Source organism: Betta splendens, chromosome 14 (assembly GCF_900634795.4).
Source record: "Betta splendens chromosome 14, fBetSpl5.4, whole genome shotgun sequence".
Classification (NCBI taxonomy): Eukaryota; Metazoa; Chordata; class Actinopteri; order Anabantiformes; family Osphronemidae; genus Betta; species Betta splendens.
In genome coordinates this window covers 14,107,370-14,126,732 of record NC_040894.2, presented here as the reverse complement: position 1 = coordinate 14,126,732, position 19,363 = coordinate 14,107,370, and the positions used below count along the sequence as shown (strand labels likewise).

Here is a 19,363-nt window from a genome sequence, read left to right as displayed (position 1 = left end):
CATTTCTGCGGCTGATAGGGAGCACTGCAGCACTCCAATCATTCAAATCACTTAAATGGAACTCTCGCCTGTGCGATTGTTTCCCAGCCCTGGGGGGCAAATTCAGTTTATGTGGGGCATTTAGCAAACTCAATAGACAAGCGCTAATGTCATTACATATCTGGATGGAGGGCAAATAGTGGCCAGTGAGGTATATTTTTTATTTTTTTTTGGGGGGGGGGGGTAACTTTTGTCTACTGATGTGAAATCAGCCTTGTTAAAATCTATAGCACCCTTTTAATTGTCAATAAATGCATTTGCCCAGAGCATGTTTTCAGCTGCAGTACTACCACTACCACTATTTTGAAGTATGGAGACTTTGTGAGGTTTAGAAACCTGCAGTTTGTTTTCATTTGTTAAAAAACTATTTAAATCTAAATTTTGATGCTAAGCTATAAAAATATCTTTTATCTGTAGCTGTCAGTCATCTACTGACACTGTCAGTAAAATCACCCGGCAACCAATACACTGTTCCTAAGTGGATTGGCAACCAATCCACTGTTCTTCTTCCGGCTAAATAATGGATGACGGAGGGCTATAAATCCATGAGCAAATGGTCTTTATTCACATCTCAGTTAACACATCCCACTGACGCACTGTCCATTCGCCTCGTCCTCTGCTACACACACTTAAAGTGCACTTTGTACTGTAAGTGTGCATCTCAAGACAAGTGAGGCAGCTCAAGACAAGCTAGCCGAGCCCTTCATCTCCTGAAAGAGCCTCCACATTTAAAAGTTTGATGAGCAAAAAAATAATATTGACACTTGGGCTTCAAACTAAAAAAATTCTGGCGTTTCTGTCTTTGCGATGAATAATTTAATCTCCTTTTGATTTTGGAATGTGTGCTGAGCTGTTTGGTGCCCATCAGAAAGAGTCTGAGGTTTCCCTGTGCACGGACCTCAACTGGTTTCAGGGATGACTATACTGTAACAAAAAAACACTCAGACAAAACTCTGGTGAACAGAATAGAAAATTATGACGACAAATGCCTCTGCGTCGGTTGCGTCAGTTTTCCAGCGGTCAGAGTTTATAACAGAAACTGGTCATGCTCCAATGCTGACTTTTAAAGCTTCATAATTACTTTGCAAAAGTCTCTTCTTCTAAACTTTGTATGCAGTTGAAACTGTGATTGAATACAAAAAATCCACACAATGCAACAATTGGCAAAGCTACAAACTGCAGACACTAAGAGGATTTGAGATATTGTCTAAACGAGGCACCCAATCACAAACGATCCTGATTATCATGACTTTGCTGGTTCACTTGTTACCTGTTGACACAATGGAGTGAAGTGTGCTTTGTATAATAGGCTTCTTAAATCAGGTGTCAAAGAGGCAAAGTCGACCCCAACCCTCAGCCTTGTCATAGCTAAATGATTAAAGATGTATTTGCACAAACTATCTACAGCTAAATGATCAGAACAAGTAGTAAACGGCGTACAGAAATTAATTTGTTTCTTTTGTTTCATTTGTACTCATTGATAGCGAACTACACCCAGGCCTATGGCCCAGTGTTCAGACCAGAGATGACTGTGATTATTTTGTTTTGTTGGTAAAAAGAAAGTCTAGGGCTGCTAAACACGAGTCAGCATGACTGCAATCAGTGTCCTGTACATTTTTGTGTAATACAAAGAATTTGAAGCAGAAGTCTGTGTACATGGGAGATAGTGGATAAACCTTATCCCAAACTGCAAAAGAGTCAATTTTAGTTTTGAGCTGCACCTGCTAAACATGTGCATGCACTGGCTGCAATTTGGGCACGTCTTATGATGCCTCAGTCTATGGGTGTGGCTGCGTTGCTGTGCAGGGCCATTCCCCAGGTGCTGCCTGTGCTGCAGTCACTGAAGAGGGCTTGTAGTCATTTGCCTCGGCCTGATGCTGCCTGTTCTGCATTCAATACCAGTGAAGCCAAGAGAGGCTGCCCCCCAGCTATGCTGCAGAGGAAACGCACGCACGCACGCACACACGCACGCACGCACACACGCACAGAGGCCGTTGTGCCACAAACTCTCTTGGATCTGCTTGGCCATCCCACATTGTTTTATTTTTTTCTCTCATTCACAGATATATGAACTATAACACAGCTTTAACATCTACTGAAAGTACTGTATGTTATGGTGTTTGATGTGTGATGTGAACCATCACTCGGTGTCACCGCAGAGTAAATGCTCTGAGTCTGGCCCTTTACTGAGCCATGTTGTGTTTTTCACAGTTTCCTTTCATGTTTTTTTGACATTTGGGATGTGTGTTGGACTTTCGCTGCCAGCCTGAATCCCCCCAGCCACTGCCAAGAGTAAAATGAGTCAGCCGCAATACGCCGGCCTAATTGACTGTGTAAAATGGGCCTTTGAAGTAAATATCACAAGCTGCTATCAGAATGCTGCTGGATGGTGTGGCGTACTTCCACAGTGTCCACTATTTGTCTTCCACCCCTCCATTACAATGCAGCACCAAATGAAGACCAGCATGTGGAGGCGTGCAGGTGTGTAGTTGTTAGTTTAAAGTCAAGCAGTTGATTTAAGCTAAACTTAAGGTGACCTGCATCTTTTCAGCTCATTCCTGTCACTATGGATACACTCAGAAAACCCTGAGATGTCCTTGGACGTAGCTGTGTTTGGCCACCCAGATATATTATCAGGCTTGATATAACAACAAGAAAAGTTTTAATTATACATTCATTACCAAGTTTGGCATTATGAATGTCTGCTATTACAGTAGCAGCAGACACACATAGGCACGTTGCAGTAGTAGTCAGCCAGCTTTAAAGTAAGTAGAGTATGGAAAGTAGAGCTACTGGCGCAGCACAACCTTGAGCTGGAGACTCGGGTGGGTGAGTAATGATTTTACTGGTTTGAGTGCTGGAAATGGAAGAGTGTTAAGCAAGAAAAGTGAAGGCGCCGGAGAGAGGAGAAAGGAGAACTAAGTCTCTGTGTCTCTGTCGACAGGCAGGGTTGGAAATACGATGTGTGACAGCTTTCTCCAGCATTCGTCATTCTGTCTGCCCATGATTGGCTGGAGTATTCTTATTCACAAAGAAAAATGGGTCAGGTGGCCTGTGGAGAATGGAGCATTTGTATGGACGAATGGACAGACACACACACTTGCGTCTCCCACAGAGCTGGATTATATTATGCAGATGGGCAGTGCCGTCAGATAAATAACAGATAACTGCAATACAAAAAAAGAGAAAAAACATCCAGTTATGCCGTCAGTGTTGAATTGGTCTCGCAAACTGGAAGCTGGTTTTCGCCTCACCCTGTGGCAGGGGCTTAGCGAGATAAATAAAGGGTTGCACTGAAGGAGGAGAAAAAAAGAAACTGGGAAGAAAATCAATACCTTTGTGCATGAATCTGGCTGCAGCTGCCAAAAAGAATTATGGGAACATGACGCGTAGATACAATGGGGTTGGACAGCACGATCAGCTAAATGGGTAAACAAACAGTAACACATGAACACTAAACAGAAATTATAAATACTATCTTGTTTTAGTATCAAATGTTGCCAATTCTTAATTATTACATCACAGGTAGAAACATAACTCCACAGTCATAGGAGTTACAAATTTGATGCATCATGACCGTCCTTGGCAGCATGTGAGTGTGAAGCATTACATTAGCTTCAGTCTCACCCTTAGATTGACAGACATGTTAATTAAATAGCCCTTTCTCTCTCCTCCATACTGCTGTTTGCTCACCAATAACCGCAATTTGTTCTTTATTAAACTCTTGGGGCTGGGAACAATTAGGGTGTGAGATGGAGGTGGAAGTGTGTGTGTGTGTGTGTGTGTGTGTGTGTGTGTGTGTGTGTGTGTGTGTGTGTGTGTGTGTGTGTGTGTGTGTGTGTGTGTGTGTGTGTGTGTGTGTGTGTGTGTGTGTGTGTGTGTCGGATCCCAGACAGATCGTGGGGGAGATAAAGGATCTACATCAAGGAAGAGATACTAAACACTGCTTAATCTTTGATAAACAGCGAGGTCTCCTTTGTGATGCTGCAGTTTGGCATGTCTTCTCTGGGCTGCGCGGCGCTGCACAGGGCTAGCTCACGCCTGCTCTCCTGCGGCTCCTGGACCTGGTCGAATGGAAGCCAGGTCACGCCTGGCTCCCCGCCAAGATACAGATTAGCTAGAAGCGTAACATGAGCTAATAGTGGAAGGAGCCACAGATTAATTGGCACTTACATGTAGACATTTTGTAGACTGTGTGGATGTGAAGATAGCAGTATCACAATGAATCACAATGATTTTATGTACACAACAAACATACATACTTGATGATTTTTAGACACTTAACTGATTAAAAATATATCTGCGCTCGGCCTGATCAGCCTGATCAGTGGTTGTCTACGTACATGTTTTTGCTTACATGATGACTCTGTCAGGGATGAGAAAGGAGTCACCTCCACCCAAAGTCTATACTTGGACGTCGAGAAAAAATTTAACAAACCTGCAGCGTGTGTGTCTGTATGGCAGAGAGAAAGGGGTATGAGCACGTGTGCTGGTGGGTGAGAGGAGAAATGAGGGGAGCTCGCCGTGAATGGCTCTTATCACACGCATGCAGCTGCTGCTGCAGCGTCTTTGAGAGACAGAGGGGCCGTCCATTAAACTCACTGCCTCCCTTCCTCTCCACATCCTTCTCCCGTCGTTCTATTCCTGTCTGTTCTGCATTTAGCCCGGCAGGCAGTGAACTAACAAAGAGAAGAAGGAGTGCAAGAACATCATGACTTGAGCTTTAATGAAGAATCATGACACAAAGGGGCCCTCGGTGTCACGTCCTTGTCATGACGCTTATAAAAGGGGACAAGCAGGAAATGAAATGTCACTGGACATCACCACAACGCCTTTCACTGCCGCCCTTTGTTGATATGGACATATTAATGTTCCAGTAAATTATTATTAGTTATTTGAGCTCCACAAGCATGAAATGTGCTGATGATTTTATAACCATAAATAAAAATTCAATTTGAGTTTAGTAGCACACAGAATTACATCACATTACGAAAAGTAGCTGCTAAATACACCAACAGTCAAAACTACAACTAATGAAAGGAAAGTCATTTAGTTAAGAGCAGGTGCCAGGGTGACCCCTGTAAAGAAATGTCTCAGTCAGCGTAGGAAGTGCTCCTGCATGCCGAGCTGCAACAGGCCTTGCTCCCCTGCCCCAGTTCTGCAGCAGTGCTTTTCAAGCTGTGCTACAGTACGTAACCTTGACTCTGGGAGAAGAGTGAGGAGCAGATGGCCTAACATAACGATTAAGAATCAGTTCAGATACATTATGTGTTTATTCAAGGTGATCCCCCCCACACACACACTTTATCCTGTTGTCCTTTTTGAACAGGTTCAAAAAATGCATGTTTTAATACAAAAATATGTTTTAGTGAGCTGAAATATTTTTTTTGTTTTATTTAAAACATCTCCACATTTTATTTTATATTAAATAAGACAGTAAAATTTATTCAAAAGAAAAAAGAAAAAAATTTTCACAGTTTAAACCAGAAAAAAAATGCACCACTGTATTTATTAAGGATTAAGCATTGTTGCATTACATTTTTTGAGAGATGCTTCAGTTATTTTTTAAATCTTTTAATGCCACAGATTTGTTACTTTACAAATTGAAAATCACAATGTTTATTTTTATAGATATTTTTAAAACACAAGATTTAAAAATATTTAAGTTTTTAGAAATTCATAATTTAATACTAGATACATTAATGTGTTTGAGCATGGTTAATTACACTGTGTGTGCAAACACGCTGTAGTAAAGACCAGGCAGGGATTTACATTATTTTGTCCAAGGTGAGGAATCCTAATTTTTTAGAAATGCTTGTATAATCCTTTAGTTACACTTGGCAACTATAGAGATCGTTACAATAGTGAAGGAGCCTGTACAAATAATTCATAGGACAAAGAAATTAAACTGATAAGTGAACGCATGAAGGCTCCTTTGCATAATCCCATTTAATCCAAAATGCAAAATGCATAATGAAGAATCTAAAAATACAACAAACGAAGCAGATTCAACAAAAACGTAATTTCCTTCTGCTCTTTTTTTTAATATTTAAATATTAGCTTTTTCTTTTTCAAAACATAATGTTAAGTACAAACAAAACAAGAAAGAGACATTATATTTATTTATTGCAGACACTAAAATCTAATGTGACAGTGTTGACAGGCAGTAATGAACCTCAAATAGATTTTTCTCTTGCATACAGTAAATAGTCATGTTGTTGCTGAGGGCCTGAGTGGATGCTGTCAGCCTCACCTGATTGGCTGGAGCTGGCTATGACTCGTCACATGTTTGGCCAATACGCTTTTCTCAGGCTCTTATTCCTTTTTTTCTACCCCCACCCTAAATAAACTGCCTAGAGAAATTGCACAGAAAAATTAGAGAAGGGGAGAGAGGGGGCCTTTCATCTAATTGAGAAGCTCACATTAGCTGTGGTGGGAAGATAAGCTTGTCTCTCTGTGCAGCTATTAAGCTCTTTGTATGTTCGCCAGCTCCTTCGACTCTTCGCTAACTGCCACCTCCAAGGCCTGCTCAAAGCGCAGCACATGTTTAAACTTAGTGGTACCTTATCTACATGTGGCCCAGGTGTGTCTGACACCAACCCTGTATGTACACAACTCCAAAAATGTAGACCAGACCATGTGACCTTGTGCAGCATTGCATTTAACCACAAGTTAACACACACAGGCCCTGAAGGCATCGTTATTGTGCACATACAAAGAATATAGTTATAATACAAAAAGCACATATATCTTGCACTATTTTAATATATATTATGTGACTAGGTAGTATGTATATATCATATGTTAGTAAATCTGCACTAAGCCCACCATATATCTGTTAAAGTGAGCCGTGTGTTTTAATTAACGTTGCATTGCATGTATTTATCTCTAGGCTCATGTTCTTCCTGATTATATTGTGTTTCCTACATTGACACTATAGAGAAGGATTAAATTTACACAATGTAATCCTGGGTTTGATGATTCAGGGAGGCAGCAGGGGGAGGAGGGGTGCACCATACCTTGGTGTGGTAGGGGTATTAGGAAAGGAGTGGGGGAAGGGCATTGAAGTGGTGGTGATTTTTTGGTGATTTGTCCATCTTCTGTCATTGAGCGTGAGGAACAGAGGGTTGGTGAAAAGGTTTGCTCTGTGCAGTCGAATGCTGCTGCTGCTGTTGCTGCTGCTGTTGCTCTGGCTTACTGCCTCCTTCAGCCCAAAGCATCCATTTTGTGTGAGCCAGTCTGCAGAGCTAAAATAGAGGTAGTTCTTGGTTCATAATCAGAAGCTGAGACAAGCTGAAAATGAATTGCTCTCAAAGAAAAAAGAAACTATACTATTCTTTCTTGACTGCTGGACTAAGCAGCAGTCTAAACCAAACAAAAATACTCATCAAACAAACATGAACTGGCCATTCCAGAATGAAGCAGGTGCCGCAGTAATTTTAAACACACACACACACACACACACACACACACACACACACACACACACACACACACACACACATGCGCACACGCACACACGTCATCAGTCAGCCCATTCATTGCGGCCTTGTTTGCTCACTGTTTTGTGGCTTTGGTGTCTGGCAGACGGGCCATCGGGGATTATTCCCGCTAATGAGGAAGGTAGAGTATACAAGTGGGGGGTTTGACCTCCGGAAAGGCTGTCTATAACCACTGGATTGTTGTATTCATTGTGGTGAGAAAAACAAGGTCTAGTTTGCTAACATTGCTAACAAAATAGGATTTTTCCAACTAAAGCTAATGTTCTCAGCAGCACCTGTGACCAGACTCAGTAAGGTTCTTCTTGAAAGGGGACATCTTCACATGCAGACTAATACTGAACAAACGCACAATAAACAGCCTTTGCAGCATGATTGCACCAGGCATATGTCCAGACAGAATGGCCTAATCCCTGACACCCCTCCACGCCATGTGGACACACGCGCATGCACGCGTCCCCCTCCCTCCCCCATCCTTAACATATGGAGATGGGAGGAATTAGCGCAGTGAAAGAAAATAAATGAGTTAAAGCGGCCAGCGGCTTAGATATTTGTGACCCGTCTGCGAGTTTCCTAGAAGTGATGCCATCATAGAAGCCTCCCTGTTTTACATTCCTTTCTTTACAATTAAACAAAATTCCCACGTTGCCATGTGCCATGATTTAATGATGCCATAATTAATAATAGATAAACCAAGAACTGAGGTGCAAACAGTCTTTAAGGTTCAAATGTTTGGGCCGATGGCATGCTCCTCATGCCATCAACGTGTCCCACGTCAAATTCAGCTCAGGTCTTGTTCAATAGGATTACACTGGCTACCTGCCACTCTGTGGCTTGGACACAAGTTCTTATCTCCATTCTTTAAACGGCTGCAGGAACAACATAATGTACAATGACCTACATTAAACAATACAACATTCAGGGTTTGTCCTCGTTTTCTCCTGGACGTTATTACACACTTACATCCTAATTCACTTGTCTTACATCTGAATGTTTTGATGATAGTCATGGTCATTTGAGTGTTTGTGAAGAACATCTTAATTCCCTTCCGACCATTACTGGAAAACAAAGTGTTGTTTAAAGCACATGTGACGCATCCCGAGCACCCTCCCATACGTAACCTTCCCTTAGGGCAGGGACACCAATTCAGTGGCGTAAGAGGCTTTGTGCCCAAATCCCCAGTTGATCTTCATAAAGTTTGTGTCTTACAATTAAGTACAGATGGTTTGCAGCTGGTTGTAAGGCTAGTGACTTGGGTCTCTATTTTTGCCAGGGATTTGTTGGGCTAATCCCTCTGACAGTTTACCAGATTTAAATCAGTCTGCACTTTGCTTTGCTTCCTCTGCTTCTTCGTTATGACCTCAAACTCCTCATCATAATAATTGAACTTTATAGATCCCACATTGGGGAAATTAACCTCTGCATTTTTACCCATCCCCCGAGGGAAGCAATGGGAGCTAGTGTGAAGTGTCTTACTCAAGATGCCCTGGTGGGCTTGAACATGGGACCTTCTGCTTACCAAGCCAATGCTCTACCAACTGAGCCACCACCCTCATTTGAACATGTCATGGACCGTTGTCTTCAGATCTCACAGTAAACGCAGGCTACAGTTCCTACTACACTTTTCAACTTCAAGAACTGCATTTCAAACACTGACATCATAAACAACAAAGTGGGATCATAACAGCAGTTTAATGTTTTTACATATTTTCTCAGCTCGTACAGAAGGCACCTGTTAAGTACATATCCCTCATGGGACAGATCCAGGGCCCAGAGGAGGACAAACCCTAATGAGGACATAGTTACAGCCGTCATGCATCTTAAAAGAGCTGTGATCACTGGGATGGTAAAAAGCAAACACTCTCTAGGAGACAGCTTGACCCTGCTGCTTGTCCTGCCATTTCCTATTATTCAAATGTATTTTTATATTCATATCATTATTTATCCTCTTGAAGTGAGAGAAGCTGGCACATGGAAAGGAGTCTCATCTGCATAAGACTGCGGATACATCAATGTAATGCCTTGGAAATGAAATGAGTGTTTAGCAACCTTACCCAACTTCCACCCCCCCACTCACACACACCGTTGATATAATGCCTTCACTATCCCCTTTCATAACCCTAACCATCACAAATAAAGGCAGACGTCTAACCTTTCCTTTAATCCGAACCAAAACTCAGTTCTAACCTCAGCCCTAAAATCACAGCTTGACCGTCAAAAAAGCCTTCGGACTGGTGGGGACCCGCCAAGTGTCCCCACATTGTCACAATGTCCTCACCTTGCACAAACACACACACACACACACACACACACACACACACACACACACACACACACACACACACACACACACACACACACACACACACACACACACACACCTTTTTAATCCCGATTCAACCACCCACCCCCCCACACACACGCACACACACACGCACACACACACACACACACACACACATACACTTTTTTCTCCCGCACTCTCTACCCCCCTCGTCCCTCGCCAGCCAAATATTTAGTTAAACTGTCACTTCTCATTGCCCAAAATTCAAGGTGCCATATGCTTCACTCTGATTTCTATCCTTCCTCTGCTGCTCCTTCATGGTGACATGAAAGTCCCCCTTGAAACTCGAGGGTGCCGCTCCTCCGCTATCTGATTCCAAACGCTCGGCTGAGATCACAGCGATTGCAGGCACGGGTTGTTTAGTTTAATAAAAGCGGCAAGTTATCATTGTGAAGTAAAGCAATTATCAGCAGCAATAATGACACTTTTATGATGTACCCTGTTAAACACCTTACACTGTGCCATCCTCAGATTTTAATGTGCTTTGTCAGGCAGGTAAAACAAATGCAAAACTTCATCATTTCATCTCTTAATCTGAATTTCTAATGTTTCATCCTATTTGATTGACTGAACATAACTAATGCAGTTTGCCCTGTGTTGCCCTCTGTGCGTGCTGCTAGTCTTGTCCAGTGAGTTTCAAGCCATTTGCCCTTGCACAGAGGGCAGCTCCCAGCAGGCATTGTGACAGTTTGTGTTTTATAAGGTCATCCCCACCACAGGGGGCAGCATATTCATTACAGCCACCCTATGGCTCTGTTTTTCTCCCCGGCAGTCTGTTTCTCTATGGGCTTCTGTCATAAGGTCATTGTCAACTCTTCTTCACAACAGGCCAGAAAAGTCGTGCACCGCTGCAAAGAGCTAATAAGCCAGTATAGTTATTGAGTGGTTTTTTTGTACTACTTTCCTATAATTTTATATATTAAGTTATATTTTGCCTGCAATAGACATGTCGTGTTCTGAAGTGAGGAAGTATCTGGGAGCAGCGAGCAAATTGAGGCTGTTAGGAGGAAATGCTGACCAATCCAGTCCACTCCAGCGCCGCAATTGTTCAAACGACAGCTGCTTTTGTTTCTGCCTCCTTTTCTTCTGCCACTATAGGAAGTGAGGGTGAATCTCCCCGTGTATAGTAACCTACTGACACCTCCCTCTGATCTGCCTCCTGCACTCTACGCAGACCACCCCGCCCCCCAAAACACACACATATCCGCACGCACGCATGCACACGCACCCACACACACACGCACGCACCCTCCACTCTATTTCCCACCATGCCATTGCCTAGGAGTCACTCTCCTGGTTGCCACAGTAACCAGCACACCTCTCTCTCTCTTTCTCTCTCACTCACTGCATTTAAGCAAGAGAACTGGTCTCAGTCTGCAAGCTAGGGAGGGAGGGGTCTATTTCGAAAATATTACTGTTGCACTATTGTCTTCCTTTTCTACTTTTCTGCTGTTCTTATCTGTGCATGCGCCACAGCACAAATAAAGCAAAAGGAAAACAATGACAGGGAAAACAAACAGGAGGGAATAAAAGGGAATTGTGAATGAGTGCAGACCACGTGTACAAAGCAAGCAGCAGCAGCAGCAGCATTCCCCACCTGCTTCGCCCTTATGTCTCCACTCCCCTCCGCTATAGCAGCCTGCCCACCTTACTCCGTTCCTCTCTGCACGGCGTCTTCCTCTTTTGTTGTTGGACAGTCTACCCACGCAAAATCATCATCTCAGACAAGTTATTTAGCATTTGAACACTCCCCCCATGTTCGTTCATTACCTCTCTGCGTGTCTAGATCTGCTCAAAGCCCAATCACACTTAAATTACCTACTAATTATGCTGGACACAACAGCAACTGGTAGCACAGCCACAAAGGGAGTAGAATGTAAATCAAGAGCATTGGTCTGGCATTTTTTTTCCTACTCGGTGGTGGCATGTTAACTGCACCCCCGGTGATTGTGGTAATTTAAAGCAATATGGTAATAGGATGGTGCTGATGGCAACGTATCCTCTCGCCAGCCGCAGTTTTTTGTCCTTTCACGAGCCATTGTCAGCTAAATTATATTGAAGACTTAATTGTGTATTTTAAATTACTGACATCACGGTTGATAGATAATAAAAATCAGCTCAGTGATCATTGATTATCACGTTTTAGAATATGCATCATAAATTAGATCATCACCAGCTAATACAAGTTCAGTCGAATAGGTGAAATAAGAGGACAGACTGTGTGTGTGAAAAAGACACATCTAACGATGATTTAAATTTTTAGCTTTTCAGCTTGTTAATACATTCATAGTTCAGTTGTTGTTCAATTGTTAAATGATTATAATGTTGTAGATTTATCACAATTCTTTTATCACCAAACATCTAAAAGGCTAAAATAAAATTTCAGCAGTTTAAGATGCTCTAATTGTTAGTCTAACTTGTTAATATAAAATGCAAATATGATGCTGTTAATTTCAGCATATTTTATCAGCGTGAGGTTGTTGCCCTTTGTCTAGTTTCAACCTACAATGCTTTTGTGTTAGCTCTGATCTTTTCCACTTAGTGTCCATCCATCCATCCATCCATCCATCCATCCATCCATTCATTCATTCATTCATTCATTCATTCATTCATTCATTCATTCATTCATTCATTCATTCATTCATTCATTCATTCATTCATTCATTCATTCACTCACTCACTCACTCACTCACTCACTCACTCACTCACTCACTCACTCACCTACCCCTTCATCCTCCACAAGTGCAGCCTGGTGTCTGGTGTTTATGAGCTTCCTCAGCGGTAGGGTTGTTTAACGAGGGCAGGGGGACAGCGTGGCACTAATTGCTGCATGTGATTTATACCAGGCTGGGACCAGGCAGGAACACAAGCAGATGATGGCACTCTGAGAGCAGCTGCTTTGCCCAATATTTACTTAACCCTCTGCTGGCGGGCCTGGCACCGGTGCCAATGATGATGTGTCTGTGGGGAGTTATTTCACTGCTTAGCGTTATCTATAGCAGCAGGGTTGAGGCCATGTTTCAGGAGCAATAAGAATCTGATTTGCCCCTTAGTAATTTAAATTTACACAAAGAATTGTTGCCAAGTGACTCAATCACCTATTTTCAAAAGATAATTTTTGCAACAAGCTTTGATTTTTTTCTTTGGTTAATTGGGAATCAAATGCTAATTAGCAACAAATTAAAATATATAGAGCTTTTATAAAGATAAACTGTCATTGTTGATTTGTCATGCATATATTCTAGTCAACATGATTTTGGACACATCCCATGCTTGTCTGTCTGGCTCATCTGGAGTGATCGTGGGTCATGGGGCCCGTATATAGTCACACCTCAAGGAAATATGAAGCAAAGGCCCTTCCACAAGGTAATCATTTAAATGGTTACATGATCATTAATCGTAAACAAACAAACAGTGGGTTGTGGTTCAGCCCATGCACAGCCATATACAAGACCATGACAATGGATAAAATAGGGCAAAAAATAAGAGGGGAGCTTGATTCTGTCTCCACAGCAACATTAATTGATAATCTTCAGGTGAAGCAGCTGTCAAGCAGCCTGACCACTGCAAGCTAATCCTCTGTAGGAAGGGGAAAAGGAGGAGGTGGAGAGGAAAGGGGACAGGAATAACCAAAGAAAAGGCACAAGATGAAAAGCAAGCAGATGGGGGAGGGGGGCAGCGACAAAGGCAGAGAAGGGGCAGGAGGAATGTTGAAATCATATACAGGGAAGAAGAGAAATTTTTCATTGTGATTTTAAGCCATCGTAGCCAAAGTGGAGGCTGCTCTGAGAATTTATTTAAGTGCTAGGCAGATGAGGGGTGTGTCTCCTTTTTGTGCACAAGAGCTGTAAAGGGGGTCCAAATAGTATGTGTGGAGTCAGACACATTAGATTACTGTTTGTCAACTGATTGGCGTTCAGCTTGCATGTGGTTTAATTTTATACATTATATTGTCTCAGTTTCATGATGTAGCTAATTATTTTATTTCTGATTTGCTTCCATTTGGGATGATGTGCAAATGCACAATTGTATTAATTTCACAAATTTTGCATAGTTTGGCTATATATATTCAAGTGGTGCAATAAAATAATGTGGGACTGTTAACAAGACCCGCATATATCATTTAAATGTCACATTGGCACCTGAAAACCAAGTTTAAGACAGGTTTGAATCATTTTAAACCATTTAAACTGGTTTTTCATTACAACATACAACAGTTATATTTTGAGAGTGTTTTCTAAAAACATTTTGTAAAAACCTCATTATAAACTAAATGTCAGAGTTTAGTTGCTTGAGATTCAGACAAGCGGTATAAGGAGGGTTTTCTTTCTGTTCCTGAATTAAGTTCTCTCTAAACCACTTATAAGCATTTATTCATTTATTCATTACAAGATCAGCACCACGGACAGCTCTAGCACATGAACTGCAAAATGGAAATAAGGTTTTTCTTTACACATGACTTTCTTCTTTTTTACTGTACAGCTTAAACCAAATTTTCAGTTTTATCTCTATAAACATTTTGACGAACTGAAATTAATCATATCATGTTATAATTAGCAATTGTAATTGCTTGTAAAACTGAATAAATAGCAACACAGTGCATTATAATAGCTAAATGATTACCATAAACATTGTGACACTACTTCTACTACTGATGCAGAAAAAGCCTTGTTACATTTTACAGGCAAGTCAGGATCAAAGTGAATCTCTGCATGACTGTATCATCCACTCTTTTCTCCCACTACCCTTTCTACCTTCATCTTTTCCTCCCATCGCTCCGTCCTCCCCTTCGTTTCTCAGTGTGGCTCCTGAATATTTAATAAGCCTGAATTACTGAGGCCCTCAACAGTAATAACAGGAAAATCAGACAATTAAAGCAGAAGGGCTCTGGCTTTAAGTCTCACTTCCCCCAGAGGGGCCAGAGATTATTTAAAGTGGCACACTGTTTGATTATCTAATCCTCCTCTTGCCCCTCTGCTTTACTTACAGAGCAGCATTGTTCACTCCACTTGCCACCACAAATTAACATAAAACACGAATGGGCACTGTTTTTAAGTCATTCATAACAAGCCATAAAGTCTTATGGAATTGGTACTATAAAAATCAGGTTATCACAGTTTAGCAAGGCCTGGATTTCTAAGGTGACATTTCTGTCACCCTAGAAATGCAGTTAATAACCATGTGGAAATATCTTTTTTAACATGTTTTTCTGCTTGCATCTAGAGAATTTTCTGCAAAGAGAGAAAACCCTGGGGGATGGGACCCTCTGCTTCTCAATGCTCTTCACTGTGAAAGGCTGGAGACCTTGGACAGACATACATTTTATTTCCCGTAATAAAGCCTGTGTTGTTGTCACTTTTGGCGATAAGCAGAATTATTGTCAGTTTGACTTATTATCCAGACAAAGTGATAGATTGTGGTGGAACCGATCAGAGCAGCTTCCTTAATGCCCACCATTGCGGCACACAGTGAGGTTCTCACAGAGAGATGAATATTCATGATTATACAGCTGAGGCTCAACACTGGCTCATTTAGTGTCGGCCAGAGAGGGCCCAATGATAGCATTGTAAACATATAGCATCTGAGGTTTATTTGCTCGACTACTTACACGGTGCACGCACACACCTAATGCAAAGTGGAAACAGGCAGGCATAGATTTGAAAGCTATTGTGATAAGATTTCCCTCCTCGGTTTGACTTCAACAGACAATCATTTGCCGGATTAAAAAAAAGTGCTCACACAGCTGCCTCCAAACAGTCTGATGCTGAATAGAGATATCCTGTCATAGTACGTCTGTGTCTGCCACATAAATCCGGGGCAGATAAACGCCATTCTTACTCTGCCCATTGTCTGATTGTATACGTATTTGATGAGAGAGGGTTTTGTTGATTCGTCTGCAGTTTGAAGAACAGGTGCAGTGGTTAATGGTGGTAAAGTGGTAGTGGTAAAAGGACAGAGCTTCTGACAATGGCCTCGATTGTAAGTCTCATGCTGAAATTAGGTGAGAGGTGCAGATGTCCAACATGATGCTTTCTATTTGGACTGATTTTAAAAATACATGCTGACTCATATTCTGCATTATCGCAGCACATCATTGTTTCACAAATTAACAGCTACCATCCCAAAGATCTTTAAACACACACAGTATCTATAATCTCTTTTACTTTTAACACAGCAGAAGAATGTGGGACAGCGACAAGGCCAAGTGCCTCAGGGTCTGAGCTACCCCGTTGCTTCCTGATTTAAATATCATTCAGTGTCCATTTGCATCTAGTTTTAATAGTGATTTATTCAGTCAAGAAGATGACATCTTTATCCGTGGCTGACATATGAGGCGTTTGCCTTGGGCTAGCATGTGTCTAGTTAATGAGCAGAGGGATGTTGCTGCTGATTGGGAGCAGCAATAAAAAACTGAGCCTCCCATTCTGAGTCAGAGTGAGCATCCACTCTAGGGTTTAGCCCAGATAGGCCTCTTTGACTTTGCACTATTGTGATGAGAAAATAACTGTAGACCAGACAATAATGGAAATTTAATCAACAGTGGAAAGATTCACTGTGTGCATGCGTGCGTGCGTGCGTGCGTGCGTGTATGTGTGTGCATCTCCACTTGCCACCATTTACAGTGTGTGCAAACATTGCTTGCTAAGCGAATGGTGGCCAGGATGTTGCCAGGGTAACCACAGCAGCTGTCAGTGTGGCTCTTGTAAGAATGACAAACGATTTTTATTAGAGGGGCCCTAAATTGGCAGGATTTCCCCACCCACTTTCCTCTGCTAGTGACACTTGTCCCGACCTGAGCTGAGAGGAGTCACTGTGCCAATAACTGCGACCAGGCCTAATTACAACACAGGCCCCTCCTGGACTCATCATACACTCATTATTACTTACAGACTACACTAACGATACTGGCGCTAGCCAGTATGTGAACATACACATAGTGGAAAACAATGTGGTAGCGCATATGGCAGTGTGATGGTTGCAGTTTCAGACTATTAAATATTCGAGCCAGGCCAGTTTTTTCTATTTTACAAAAATAGAAATTAAATTAAATTCCTTGTTTTTCATACACAAAAAGATTAAATATTTGTACATATACAGGAACATATAATATATGTACATTTGTATCTAGATACAAGAAATTAATTAAATAAAATAATGCAATAGTTTTAGTGTTTAAATTAAAAACTCACATTTTGAAATCAATGAATAAATGAAGTCTAGGTGCAGATGGTTGATGATTTCTTGCACCTTCCGCCTGGGTGAGCTTTTATTTGCCTCCCTCAAGCTGCTTGAGTTTGAGTGGCCAAGGTTACGGTGACACTGTCTCCAGGGACCACACTCCTCTGACTAACACTCTCACAGACAGTTGTACAGTCAGCTGAGTGATGAGGAAGTGATGTTTTCTGCATTGTTTATCTGACTTTGTGGGTTTTCTGTGAGTGTAAGTGGTGCCCATACTGGTGCCCAGACTGTGTTGATGAGTTGGACCATCTGAAGTTCAGACAACTGCAGGCTGAGGTGTTCAAGGTGTTCAAACTAGGAAGCCATTTCTAAGCTAACACTCGATTTGAAAAGTATTTATTTATTCATCCAGTTCAATTCAATTCAGTTTATTTTATTTATTATATAGCAACAAACTGTAACAACTAAATTCATTCCAAGGCATTTTATAATACAAGATTTCAGACTTTACAGAATAAATTTCCCCTGGGCTCAGGGTGGGTGGCCATCTGCCTCAGCCGGTTGGGGTTAAGAAAATAAAGATTATTTAATAGGTGACAAAAGAACCACTGGAAACGAGGTCAACAGAAAGGATTTTATTTATTGTGCAAAACTGTATGTATAAGCTTGTTTTTGTTGACAGTCTTTGTACTTGTAAGAAATGGAGACAGAGATGCTGCCTTCCTGTTGAAATCTGTCAGAGACAGGGTTTTTTGATAATTGCTCTGCTTAACCATGATCTGAATTAGCATATGAACGTTGTGTCTTTTTCTTTTCCCTTCACTGGGAGTGCATTGCTGTAAGCTAATTTGTATTCCCGAGGTGCTCCTTCCCTCTTGATCTTTTATTTCTTTTATCTTTGTCTCTCTCCCTCTTCCCATCTCACCTTCTCTACTCATGTCTCTATTACAGTACATTGACACGGCTTATGTACTGCAGCAAAGGCCGCACAGCAAGTGTAGACAAAAAGCGCTTTGATGCATGTGTATTGAAAAGTCTCTCCTCCTGATTATTGTCCCACATTAAATTGTGCATCCGCTGATAGCACATCCACAAATGCAAACTACCCTCTGTAAAAAGCCTCTCAGCCTGAATGAACAAATAATCTACTTCTTGACTCCGTGTGGCTCGTTTCAGGACTAACTGAAGCCACTGGACTTTCGTGAAAAGGACTTGTGTTTGTGGCACTGCCGATGCCAAAGCAGCTGGGTGAGCCATGGTCGGCAAGAGCAGATGACCGATAAGCCCCATTGAGCTACCTGAAGTCAAGTGAAGCCATAGTTTTAGCAACAAACATCCGTCACGTCCAGGTGTGGACATGAACACGTTCGCATTGTGGCAAAGCGCTGCAAGAACAGTGGAGGCTCTCTCAGGTGGAGGTGGAGCACCGAGGGGCATGGGGAAGCTTGGCCGAGAGTCTTGAGCAGTATTATCAACCCTTCCAGGTTACAACTGTGCGCTTCATAAAAACATTCACACTCACTTGCATGCACACAACCACAAAATAGCACAAACAGTACTGAACAGTATGTTTACATATATGATAACTGCAACAAAACCAACATGCACAGCCTCAGTTCCAGACCCATTACATCCCTAGTAGCAACCTTTTTTTCTGCTTTCTTGCAGCAATTTATATAAACAGATGCATAAAATATGTGCTAGTGTGTTGCATTTACAAGTAGTAAGTATGTGCAGTAATAAACACAGGCGGACTCTTTTATTACGCTGACAGGCAGTCTGTAGCAATGAAAGCGCCTCTCATTCACGAACACAACTTTCAAGCAAGAGAAAACAGAAATGGTACCAAGAGGAAAGACTCGGTGTTCCCTTTTCCTTTGATATTCACTTATGAAAAGGAACCAGTGCAACCAGGAAAATAGGATGTTAGTGATCTTCCATCTTTTGTCTAAGGTTAAGTGATTAGAGACCACAGATACAGACATGTAGGTGTATACTGTACTTACAACTCCTGTCCCCCCTCCTTTGCCCTCAACAATGATTGCCACACATGGGAGCTTCTTGGCCACTACCTGGAAAAAAACACAAACCCTTTAGGATATAAGATCATGGACTCTCCTTTCATTTCTATCTAGGTCATCACATGCTCACAATACTATCCTCACTCCCCTTCTTTGTGTAGCTTCCTGTCACCTCCTCTGTGATTGCACCGTCACTGCAATAAGCAAAAAGCAGGATTAGTCTGCAGCATTAGTTCGTTTTATGAAGGGCATGTGTCATAGGCTGCATGTTTACTCCT

General features: G+C 41.9%; 1 protein-coding gene across 4 annotated transcripts in view; it reads left to right on the top strand.

The window, feature by feature from the left end:
• Positions 1-19,363, top strand: part of LOC114869177 (cell adhesion molecule DSCAM-like) — a 58,489-nt gene that overhangs the window by 15,493 nt on the left and 23,633 nt on the right. The gene's annotated exons all lie outside the window — the stretch shown is intronic.